This window comes from Pan troglodytes, chromosome 4 (genome assembly GCF_028858775.2).
Source record: "Pan troglodytes isolate AG18354 chromosome 4, NHGRI_mPanTro3-v2.0_pri, whole genome shotgun sequence".
NCBI classification, from domain to species: Eukaryota; Metazoa; Chordata; class Mammalia; order Primates; family Hominidae; genus Pan; species Pan troglodytes.
The window spans coordinates 161,105,875-161,118,745 of NC_072402.2; the positions used below are offsets into that span (position 1 = coordinate 161,105,875).

Below are 12,871 nucleotides of genomic sequence, written 5' to 3' on the forward strand. Positions count from 1 at the left end.
TTTAGTAATTTTAAAACTTTCCATGAGAAAAGTCCATGTCGAGATGGCATCACTGGTGAATTCTATCAAGCGTTTAAAAAAGAATCAATACCAAGGTTGTTCATTACGCAAAAACCAGTGTAATACACCACATTAACAGAATGAAAGGGAAAAAACTGTATGATCATCTCAATTGAGGCAGAAAGAGCATTTGACAAAACTGAACACTCATGATGAAATCACTCAACAAACTAGGAATTTAAAAAATTACTTTCCCATAACAAACCATAAATGAAAAGCCCACAGCTGACTTCATATTCAGTGGTTGAAAGACTAAAAGTTTATTCTCTTTTATCAGGAAAAACTGCCTGCTTTCAATATTCCACATAGTCCTAGTAAGAACAATTAGACAAGAAAAATAAATAAAAGGCATTTTTGATGGTCAATTTAATGTGTCAACTTGACTGAGCTAAGGAATACAAAGATAGCTGATAAAATATTATTTCTGGTGTGTCTGTGGGGGTGTTTCTGGAAGAGATTAGCATTTGAACCGGTAGACTGAGTAAAGAAGATCTGCCCTTACCAGTGTAGGTAGGCATCATCTAATCTGTTGAGGGACTGAACTGAACAAAAAGGCAGAAGGGACAATTCACTCTTTCTTCTTGAGGTGGGACATCCATTTTTCTCTTGCCCTCAAATATCAAAGCTCCTGGTTCTCAGGTCTTTGGACTGTAGCCTTACACCAGTTTTCCTCCCATCTTTGGTTCTCAGGCCTTCAGACTCAGATTGGGAGATACACCATTAGCTTCCCTCTTTCTCAGACCTTCAGATATGAACTGAATTACAACACTGGCTTTCTTTTATCTCCAGCTTGCAGACTGCTGTCTGCAAGATAATGGGACTTTTCAGCCTCCATAATCATATGAACCAATTCTCACTTTACATATTATGTAAATTCACATTTTATACATATGTAATACATATTTATATATATATATATTTTATTAGTACTGTTTCTCTAAAGAACCCTGATTAATACAGCATTCGAATTAGAAATAAAGGCCAGGCGCAGTGGTTCATGCCTGTAATCCCAGCACTTTGGGAGGCCAAGGTGGGTGGGTCACCTGAGGTCGGGAGTTTGAGACCAGCCTGGCCAACATGGCAAAACCCCATCTCTACTAAAAATACAAAAATTAGCCAGGCATGGTGGTGCATGTCTATAATCCCAGCTACTTAGGAGGCTGAGGCGGAGGCTGCAGTGAGTTGAAATCGCACCACTGCACTCCAGCCTGGGCAACACTCTGTCTCAAAAACAAACAAAAAAACAAACTGGAAACTAAAAAGTAAAATTATCTTGGTTTTATGATTTTATATATAGAAAACTCTAAAGAGGCCATGAAAATATTATAATTAAGGGGCTTGGCGCAGTTGCTTATGCCTGTAATCCCAGCAGTTTGGAAGGCCGAGGCAGGCGGATTACTTGAGGACAGGAGTTAAAGACCAGCCTGGCCAACATGGTGAAATCCCGTCTCCACTAAAAATACAAAAAATTAGCCAGGCATGGTGGCACATACCTGTAGTCCCAGCTACTCGGGAGGCTGAGGCAGGAGAATCACTTGAACCAGGTAGGCAGAGGTTGCAGTGAGCCGATATCACACCACTGTACTCCAGCCTGGGTGACAGAGTAAGACCCTATCTCAAAAAATAAACAAATAAATAAAATAAGATAAGATAAAAAGAACATATGCAAGTCAATAAATGTGATACACCACATAAACAGAATTAAAAACAAAAATTACATGATCATCTCGATAGATGCAGAAAAAGCATATGACAAAATCCAGCATCCCTTTATGATTAAAACTCAGCAAAATCGGCATACAAGGGACATACTTTAATGTAATAAAAGCCATTTATGACAAACCCACAGCTAACATAATACTGTAATACTGAATGGGGAGAAGTTGAAAGCATTCCCTCTGAGACCGGGAACAAGACAAGGACACCCACTCTCACCACTCCTCTTCAACACAGTACTGGAAGTCCTAGCCAGGACATTCAGACAGCAGAAAGAAATAAAGGGCATCCAAATCAGTAAAGAGGAAGTCAAACTGTCACTGTTTCCTGACGATATGACTGTTTACTTTGAAAACCCTAAAGACTACTCCAGAAAGCTGCTAGAACTGATAAAAAGAATTCAGCAAAGTTTCCAGATACAAGATTAATGTACACAAATCGTTAGCTCTTCTATACATCAACAGCAACCAAGCTGAGAATCAAATCAAGAACTTAACCCCTTTTACAATAGCTGCAAAAAAAATTAAATACTTAGGAATATACCTAACCAAAGAGTCAAAAAACCCCTACAAGGAAAAACTACACAACACTGCTGAAAGAAATCATAGACGACACAAACAAATGGAAACACATCCCATGCTCATGGATGGGTAGAATCAATATTGTGAAAATGACCATACTGCCAAAAGCAATCTATAAATTCAATGCAATCCCCATCAAAATACCACCATAATTCTTCACAGAATTAGAAAAAACAACTCTAAAATTAATATGGAATCAAAAAAGAGCATGCACAGCCAAAGCAAGACTAAGCAAAAAGAACAAATCTGAAGGCATCACACTACCTGATTTCAAACTACATCATAAGGCCGTAGTCACCAAAACAGCATGGTACTGGTATAAAATAGGCACATATACCAATGGAACAGAATAGAGAACCCAGAAACCCAAATACAGCCAACTGATCTTTGACAAAGCAGACAAAAACATAAAGTGGGGAAAGGACACCCTTTTCAACAAATGATGCTGGGATAATTGGCTAGTCACATGTAAGAGAATGAAACTGGATCCTCATCTCTCACCTCATACAAAAATCAACTCAAGGTGGATCAAAGACTTAAACCTAAGACCTGAAGCTATAAAAATTCTGAAGATAACATTAGAAAAATCCTTCTAGACTTTGGCTTAGGCAAGGATTTCATGACCAAGAACCCAAGCGCAAATGCAATAAAAACAAAGATAAATAGCTGGGACCTAATTAAACTAAAGAGCTTTTGCACGGCAAAAGGAACAGTCAGCAGAGTAAACAGACAACCCACAGAGTGGGAGAAAATCTTCACAATCTATACATCTGACAAAGGACAAATATCCAGAATCTACAATGAACTCAAACAAATCAGTAAGAAAAAAACAATCTCATCAAAAAGTGGGCTAAGGACATGAATAGACAATTCTCAAAAGAAGATATACAAATGGCCAACAAACATATGAAAAAGAAAAAATGCTTAACATCACTAATGGTCAGGGAAATGCAAATCAAAACCACAATGCAATACCACCTTACTCCTGCAAGAATGACCATAATCAAAAAATCAAAAAACAGTAGATGTTGGCATGGATGCGGTTATCAGGGAATGCTTCTACAGCGTTGGTGGGAATGTAAACTAGTATAGCCACTATGGAAAACAGTGTGGAGATTCCTTAAAGAACTAAAGGTAGAACTACCATTTGATCCAGCAATCCCACTACTGGGTATCTACCCAGAGGAAAAGAAGTCATTATTCGAAAAAGAAACTTGCACACACGTTTATAGCAGCACAATTCACAACTGCAAAACCGTGGAACCGACTCAAGTGCCCAACAGTCAATGAGTGGATAAAGAAACTGTGACATATATATGTATTTACACAATGGAATACTACTCAGCCATAAAAAGGAATGAATTAACAGCATTTGCAGTGACCTGGATGAGATTGTAGATTATTATTCTAAGTGAGGTAACTCAGGAATGGCAAACCAAATATTGTATGTCTTCACTGATATGTGGGAGCTAAGCTATGAGGACACAAAGGCATAAGAATGATACAATGATACAATGGACTCTGGGGACTTGGGGGGAAGAGTGTGAGATGGGTGAGGGATAAAAGACTACAAATATGGTGCAGTGTATACTGCTCAGGTGATGGGTGCACCAAAATATCACAAATTACCATGAAAGAACGAAAGAACTTACTCATGTAACCAAATACCACCCGTACCCCAATAACTTATGGAAAAATAAAAAATAAAAATAAAATGTTGGTTTTGTTTTTGGATAGAGAAAAAAAATTTTATGAGTTTTACTGATGGAGACTTCATATTCTCTGCTCATTTTAACTGTCATTACTATGCTGTATATTAGATTCCCTGAACAGTAGAAAGGTGATTGTTAGGGCTGGGAGTGGGGGAAATGGGGAGATATTAAAGCGTACAAACTTTCAGTGATAAGATGAATAATGCAACATTTTTGAGCCTTATGGGAGAGAGATGAATTAGAGGGCTGCTTCTCATGAACTGGGGGTTGGTGGAGGGCAGAGAAACTGAGACTCTCTGTTCCACAGTGGACATTTTATTTGTTTTGATATTCACAAGATGTCCGTAGGAGTTCCACTGTTTTTTTTTTTAAAAAAAAAGAAAGAAAATTTGAAACTGCAGCAATAATTAGTTATTGGCCCAAGAGGGCTTTTTAATATCATATCCTTCACCAGAAACTTCATAATAGGCCCTTTTCCTTTTTAAAATGCTTATTGTTAAGGGACTGATGTGCTAGTGAGTATTTGAACAAGTTAGCCCTTAATTACTGAAAATAGTTCAAAATTTATTGTGAAATGATTGTCTAAAAATTAATAGTTGTCAGGCACGGTGGCTCATACCTGTAATCCCAGTGCTTTGAGAGGCCAAAGTGGGAGGATTGCTTGAGCCCAGGAGTTCAAGACCAGCCTGGGTAACATAGTGAGACCCTGTATCTACAAAATAAAATAAAACAAAAATTAGCCAGGCATGATGGTGCATGCCTGTAGTCCTAGCTACTGGGGAGGCTGAGGCAGAAGGATCACAAGGAGTTTGAGGTTACAGTGAGTTAATGATTGTTCCACTGCACTCCAGCCTGGATGACAGAGCAAGACCCTGTCTCAAAAAGAATATATATATATTATATATAAAATATACATGTATATATATATTATATATGTTACATATAATATATGTTATATATAATATATATTATATGTTATATATATAATATATATTATGTTATACATAATATATATTATATGTTATATATATAATATATATTATGTTATACATAATATATATTATATGTTATATATATAATATATATTATATGTTATATATAATATATATTATGTTATATATAATATATATTATATGTTATATATAATATATATTATGTTATATATAATATATATTATATGTTATATATATAATATATATTATATGTTATATATAATATATATTATATGTTATATATAATATATATTATATGTTATATATAATATATATTATATATAACATATTATATATAATATATATTATGTTATATATAATATATATTATATGTTATATATAATATATATGTTATATATAATATATTATATGTTATATATAACATATATGTTATATATTATGTTATATAATATATTATATGTTATATATAACATATATGTTATATATAATGTTATATATTATATAATATATTATATGTTATATATTATATAATATATTATGTTATATATTATATATATTATATAATATATATTATATACTATATAATATATTATATTATATACTATATAATATAATGTATTATATATAATACATGTATATTATATATAGTATATATGTTATATATACTATATATAATATACATATATGTTATATATAATACACATATTATATATTATACACATTTTATATATAATATATGTATATAATATATAATATGCATATTATATATGTATATTATATATAACACATATAATATATGTGTATTATATATTATATATGTATATTATATATAATATATATAATATATGTGTATTATATATATGTATATTATATATATACATATATATCAATAGTGAAGTCTAAGACAGTGAATTCAGTTGAGCAGAGCAAAGTGCAACTAAGCAATAAAATTCTGAGCTTAGTTTTCATAGGTAGATAAAATAGCACTTCTTTGTTCATGAACTTGAAATCATTTCATAAACACATGCCATTAAGAAAACATTTCTGGAGAAGTAATTCCGGAAGGGAATGTGAGACGTGCAATGGGAAACAACAGGAGAATGAAAAGTCTTGAGCTTAGTCCTAACTCATGATCCACAAGCCAAGCGACCTTGAGTAAATTATTGAACCTCTCTGGCTTTATTGTTCTCTCCCAAAAAGATATGCGTCACAATCTGTTGTAGACTGAACTGTATCCCCCTAAAATTCATATGTTGAAGCCCTGACTTCCAATGTGACTCTATTTGAAACCAGGGCCTTTAAACACATAATTGAGATAAATCCCATATAACTGGCATCCTTACAAGAAGAGACACCCACAGACCATGTGAAGACAGAGTAAGAAGGTGGCCATCTGCAAGCCAAGAAGAGACCTCAGAAGAAACCACACTTAATGACACCTTGGTCTTGGTCTTCCCGCCTCCAGATCGGCAACAAAATAAATTTCTGTTGTTTAAGCCACTCAGTCTATGGAATTTTGTTTGGCAACCCTAGCCAACTAATACATAAACCCCGTCCTGAAAATCTGGCAAGGATTCTGGAAAGATTGCATGACAAAATAAATGTGAAAGTCCTTTGTAAACTACAAAATTTACCAAAAAGAGAAGGTACCGTTATCTCTCATGGGATCATCATTTGCCTTCATGCATAAGGGACAATCCACTTAAGGAAAACAGAAGACCAAAGAAAAAACAAAAATATTGGTTTATGTTTATTAGCTGATTTGTATTAGGTCAACTTTTCCCAGTTTATGTGGTCTTAGGAGATGAAGTCCACTTTATGGTCAGAACAACGGGAAGACTAATGTTATTGTAAGGACAAAGACCCTGATAAAATTGCCCATTTATTGATGTCAGCAGTGCCATGGGTTGTAATTTATTTCTCTCTCGGAAGATGACTTATTTCTACAGAAAATAATAATATCTAACATTTGTTGAGCACTTACATGTACTTTTTTCCACCTATTAGCTCAATTAATCCTTACAACAACCTTTTGGGTAGTACTGTTATTCAAAATATGAAGATCTTGAGGCTAAAAGCTTGTAAGTAGAGAAACTGGGACCCAGACTGTAGTCGGTCCCTTAGCGCCTCAGCCAAATCGCTGCTATTAGTTATTAGAAGTTCTTCTATAAGGCCAGGAATTACAGAAAATTTCATATAAAAATCTGCACCAATGTGATTTGGCACTATTACCACTTCCAAGTATTTTCGCACCCACACATACTGTGTTTATCATTACATGATGGAAATATATATTTCCATTAAAAATAGAAACATTCATAAGGTACCTAAAGATTTTATTCTATTTGACCTAAATCTATGCATGGGTGACTTCCAACAAAAGCTAGATATTTTAAGGGGGCTTGAACAAACTGATGTGCTGTTCCATCATATTTTCACTACATAAGGGTACATAAAATTCATGTTTTTATTTATTAGTCTTACTTCAATACTGATGTAAAGCTCCTAAACTTGACAAGTGAGAATATTTTAAATCAGGAAGAGACCTTTGAATAATTTGAAACTAAAAATCAGGCATAAAAAATCACTATAGAAAACAAAAACATTTATAAAACATTTTGTGATCATTCTTAACATCTACTCAGAGAATTTTAAGCATGCTAAATACATAGAATTTCTACTCTTTTGGGTTGTTTGCTTCCATTGTAGTCTGTATTTGAATAGAAGCTTCTATAACAATACAGCTGACTGAGTGTAAATCGACTAGTGTCAATTAAATTGACCAGTGTCATATGAGGCTTCAGATTGTTCCAGCAGTCAGATACATCTTTAACCTGCTGGTTCCTTCCTGACATCATTTAAACAGGCACATATCTAGCTCATCTTTGAAAAGCAAACTCTCTTTCTCATCACCATGTCCACCCTCTGGCCATTGCCTCTACCCCTTATAGTCAAGTTCATTGCAAGAATGGCTTATATACTCATTGGTTTCATATTCTCTCTTTCTTGTTCATACTGTTTTATCCTCTCTGCAGCATCAGATACTGGTGCTCACTCTCTCCTTGAAACACTGTCTCCTGATTCCTGTAACATCCTCTCTTCTTATTTCCCTCTTCTGTCTCTCTCTTCTCTTAGATTCCCTTTGGAGACTCCTTTTCCCTAGATTCTCTCTTCAGATTTATCATCTTCAACTCTCCTGAACTGATCTATTTCCATGACTCAAATCACCCCCTATTTCTGATGAATCCCAAAGACACCTGCAGCAACAAATGTTTCTCTAGCTGCCTTTTCAACACCTCCACCTGGAAGTCCCTCAGACATCTTGAACTTACAGTTTTCCTCCAGCAAACCCGGTCTTTTTTCTGTATTCTCTGATAAATACATGAATAGAACCCCAATTCAAACTTTTGCTAAAGTTCAATGCAACCTTCTGTTTTTTCCTAGGTTAAGGCAATGACCTTTAAACTGTTCTTCCTGCCTCCAGTCTTGGCCCATCTCTCCAATCTTCACCCTGATGCCAAGTGGTCATCCCAAATCACATACCCAATTGTGGTGTTCTTTTTAAATTCCATGGTTGGTTCCCCAAAGTCTGCAAAGTCCAACATTTCAAGAATGGTATACACGGTATACATGGCCCCTCAACATAAGCAACTGCTTCTCTCCCCAGTTTCACTGCTAAACCACCTCCTCCACAGCCTCTGTACTTTAGCCAGAGTAATCTCTATTTCATTTGCAGAAATCAGTTTATTCTCTCTTTCTATTGTGCCTTTGCACATACTGTTGATTTTGTCTGCAATGCCCTTTGCACCAGCCTCTTCACTTGGCTAAATCACTAAAAAACTCAGATCAGGAGTCACAGTATCTTGGAAGACTTCTACAAAGATCCCTTCCCTTCACTCCTTCCCTGACCCCCCCTGATTTTGTTTAAGTCTTCTTGTGTGTTCCCCTGATACCCTATGCATGGCTCTGTCATAGCACTTATTTTTATGGTTATTCATGCATTTCCCTGGAAAGTTTTTTATTTGTTTTGCTTTGTTTTGTTTGATTTGAAGACAAACTGTAATGTGGAATACATTACCCTAACTTGGGTGTTTTTCCTCCACACTCACCCACCAACCCTTGGAATGCCAAAGGAGGGCTCCTCACTGCCCTCTACCAGCCATAGAACCTGAAAGCCACGAAGAGGCTCTGACCCTACCAACAGTACAGGCAGTGAAAAACAACCTTGGGATGTACTAATTATTAGAAAACTGAGGTTTGGGGAGAGAAAAGAGAAAAGGGTTGGCAAAATTAGAGAGGGGGATAAAAGAGTTAAAAGGCTAGAAAGATAAGGAAGGTAGTAACGTGAAACAAGGAAGGCCTTAAGTCCAATTCTCAACTTCGCCAAAACGTTTTGTGTACATGGGGGGTGTGTGTGTGTGTGTGTGTGTTTGGGTGTGTGTGTGTGTTTGCTTTTGGGGGAGGAAGGTTAGCAATCTAGGCAGAAACCTGGATAAGAAATGAAATTGTTCTCGCCTTCCCATTCCTTCTCCTTCCAAAGCAGGAGAAAACAGAGACACCTGCAGTGCTGGCTTCTGACTGGAGGACAATGACCCAGCTGAACCTTCTGACGTCTTACGTTCACAGAGAACAGTAGCCAACACATCCTGTGGCTCAAAAGCTGTAGCAGCATTTTTTATCTGGGATTACAAAATACAATGGTCTGGCACTTACAAAGTTCTCAAGAAATACTTGTTGATAGACAAACAAAGTAAACAGTCAACATGGGCAAAATGTTGATTATTGAAGCTGAGTAATGAGACTTAAATGTTCTGAAATAGAAACTTTTTAAAAAACTGCAGAAAAATCCAAATTCAAGTTTTGTGTAAAGTATATTTAGTAAATAGTAAACAGTTACTAAACATGAGATATATAAAATATCCCACATTTCTGAAGAGAATAAAAATATCGGAGTTGTCAAAGGCAGGTGTGTTTAAGTTCAGCACGATGACCTGGCACATGGGAAATATATAATAAATGCAAACCGTATATAGTATGTTTTTGGCTGGTCTTGGCTTTAAGCTTTGTACTCAACAGAGTCTAAAGCCATTAGAGAACAGAGGATCCCCCTCTAATGTGACCCAGTGCCTTTATATAGCAGTGATTACTTAATGAGTCAAAAATTTAGTTTTTCATGAAATATATAGTAAAACCTCAATTAATTGGAAGGGGTTACTTTATCTGAGTATAGAAGTGGTAGCTAGAACCTCTAAGTAGAAGGATATTCATGGAATTGTTAATCTATGTTTTTTATGTATCCTTCTCTCTCTTTCTCCTCCCAACCATACTTAATTTCACTGGTGTCCCATAAACTAATAAAGAATTAAAGAAGCCACTGACAAGCAAGTTAACTTCAAATGAATAAGATAGACTAGATGCACTAGAGAACAGCTAGAGAAGTGGAGGAGGCTGTAATGCATAGTTACAGGAAGGATCAGAAAGCAGAAGGGAACTCAGCTGAGATCTTTTTGACCCTCACTTCCTTGGCCCTTATCATAGTTGGACAAGGCTACACACAAAAGTACCGGACATTTATTAGGGAGCCTGAAAAGAGGGTAAGGTGATTGGACATTGTGTGCAGGAGGGAAGGCACAGACTCCCACATCTCCAAGATGGAAACAAACAAAGCCAACCGGGAATTTCCCTGTGAGTCAGGGCAGTATTTGACACACCACCACTGTTTTATACCTGCTTGTTATAATCTTTGTTGTTGAAAGGCATGTCTATAGCCTACCATGCGGAGAATATGATTACATCTTCCCGTTACTGCCTGGATTCTTGCCCAGCCTCAAGGCCATTATTCTGACCATTAGTTCTTGTTGTACTTAACTGTTAATGGAGAAGAAGGTATGAGGATAGGAATTGAATACATCATTGAGCCTAGAATATACCCCAGAAGTCAGTCATTTAACAAATTTTTAATAGGAATTCATGATTAAATCCACACTTCTTTAAAAATAAAATCATAGTTAACGAAGGGCTCATTATCTTTATTTTACAAGAGTGGATAACTGAGTATTACATTTCCACATTTTGCTAATTAGGTCTTTCAATTATTTAAATGATGGTCTATATTCTAACATTTTGAAGTGAAAATGGCAGAGGGGGTTAAGGGAGGAAGAAAAGTAAAGAATTTCAATTTGACTTGATTTATATTTAATTAATGTCTCTCCAGTACTACTGAAATATTTTTATGTGAGAGATTTTAATAAAAAGTAAAAATATTCTAATGTATGAGAAAATATTGTATTATATAAACAATTATATATTACCTAAAAGCCCTCAAGTGAAAATTTCAAGTATAAAAACGTATAGAAATTAATACATGCAATTTAGATATTTTTATCTGTGTTAAATAAACAGTTCTAATACTCTGATTATCCTCCTAGGCTGAAAACAGAAGACTAGTCTGATAACAGAGAAAACACATCAAAGTGTGTTTAAGCAAGATATTTAAAAAGAAATAGTAATTTAATACTAAGGGCTACCATTTATCAAGAAATCTACTGTGATCTGGGAATAGTGACTACCTCTTTATGCACTTTCTATTATTTAATCCTCTTCATAACCCCATGAATAATGTATTTTTTACTTCTCATTGTTGAGAAAAGAAAATGTGATTAAATAACTTGCTGAAAGTCACATAACAAGTTATGAGCTATTCCTGGATATGAATATAAGTTTATTTTATTCTAAAGTCTATGTGTTTATATTGCCCACAGGTTACATGTTCTACAAGGACGGGTACCAGTCTAATTTGTTCTCCACTGGCCTATGCTATGTGTTCAATAAATATTAGTTAATTTATTCATGCTTTTGATTGCTATAAAGAATTTTTTTTTTTAGACCAAGTCTTGCTCTGTTGCCCAGGCTGGAGTGCAGTGGCACCATCTCGGCTCACTGCAACCTCTGCCTCCCAGGTTCAAGCGATTCTCCTGCCTCAGCCTCCTGAGTAGCTGGGATTACAGGCACGTGCCACCATGCCCAGCTAATTTTTGTATTTTCAGTAGAGACGGGGTTTCACCATGTTGGCCAGGTTGGTCTCAAACTCCTGACCTCAGGTAATCCACCTGCCTCTGCCTCCCAAAGTGCTGGGATTATAGGTGTGGGCCACTGCGCCCAGCCTGCCATAAAGATTTTATGATTTTTTAGCCATTTTTTTAAAAATTGTGCATATACATTCCTAATTTTAGGAATTAGGAATAATAGGAACTAAAAGCCAAAAGGAGAAACTACATTTATAAACTCACACATTACAGCAAAAAGTATTTTTAAATAAAATCACTTGTTAAAGGTTATAAATTGCCAATTTATATTCACTAGGTAAGCTTTTATTTTCAAAAGGAACAAAGGCCTCTTCCCCATTTGAGCCCCAGTTTCTTAAACTGACCTGATTATGTGGCTAAGGTATTATTGTGAGGTATTGATGTTTTCTCTTGTTTTTCCTTCCCCTTCCTCCCCACCCCTTTTCCCCCTTTCCAGAGTTTTGTTCTGTGGCATTGCCTTGGGTAAGTACACGGCAGGGCAAATAGCAGAGTGACAGCAAATCTTTCAGATTTTCACTTTTTCAAAGTAAGAGAGACCGAACTGGGGCCATGAGAACAGAGACATCCAACTACTGTGTAATTCATAAGAGTTTAGAACTGACTCCTTGTGCACCGTTTTTCAGGCCCTTTTACTAATGGACTTTTCTCACTTGTGATGATCTGGGAGAGTGAGTGAGGAGAGTCTAAGAAGAGTTCAGGCTAATTATTTTCCCACTAATCTGGCATAGGAGAGGCTCATAGAGATTAAATTCATTATGGTAAAT

The 12,871-nt window shown here is 35.6% G+C and overlaps 1 long non-coding RNA gene across 1 annotated transcript in view; it reads right to left on the bottom strand.

The window, feature by feature from the left end:
• LOC104006625 (uncharacterized) overlaps window positions 1-12,871 on the bottom strand; it is a 645,150-nt gene that overhangs the window by 631,750 nt on the left and 529 nt on the right. The window contains exons 2-3 of the long non-coding RNA XR_010157400.1: window positions 4,689-4,781; window positions 1,554-1,671 (exon numbers count right to left, since the gene is read on the bottom strand). This is a non-coding gene — a long non-coding RNA (uncharacterized LOC104006625). The remainder of the gene's footprint in view (window positions 1-1,553; window positions 1,672-4,688; window positions 4,782-12,871) is intronic.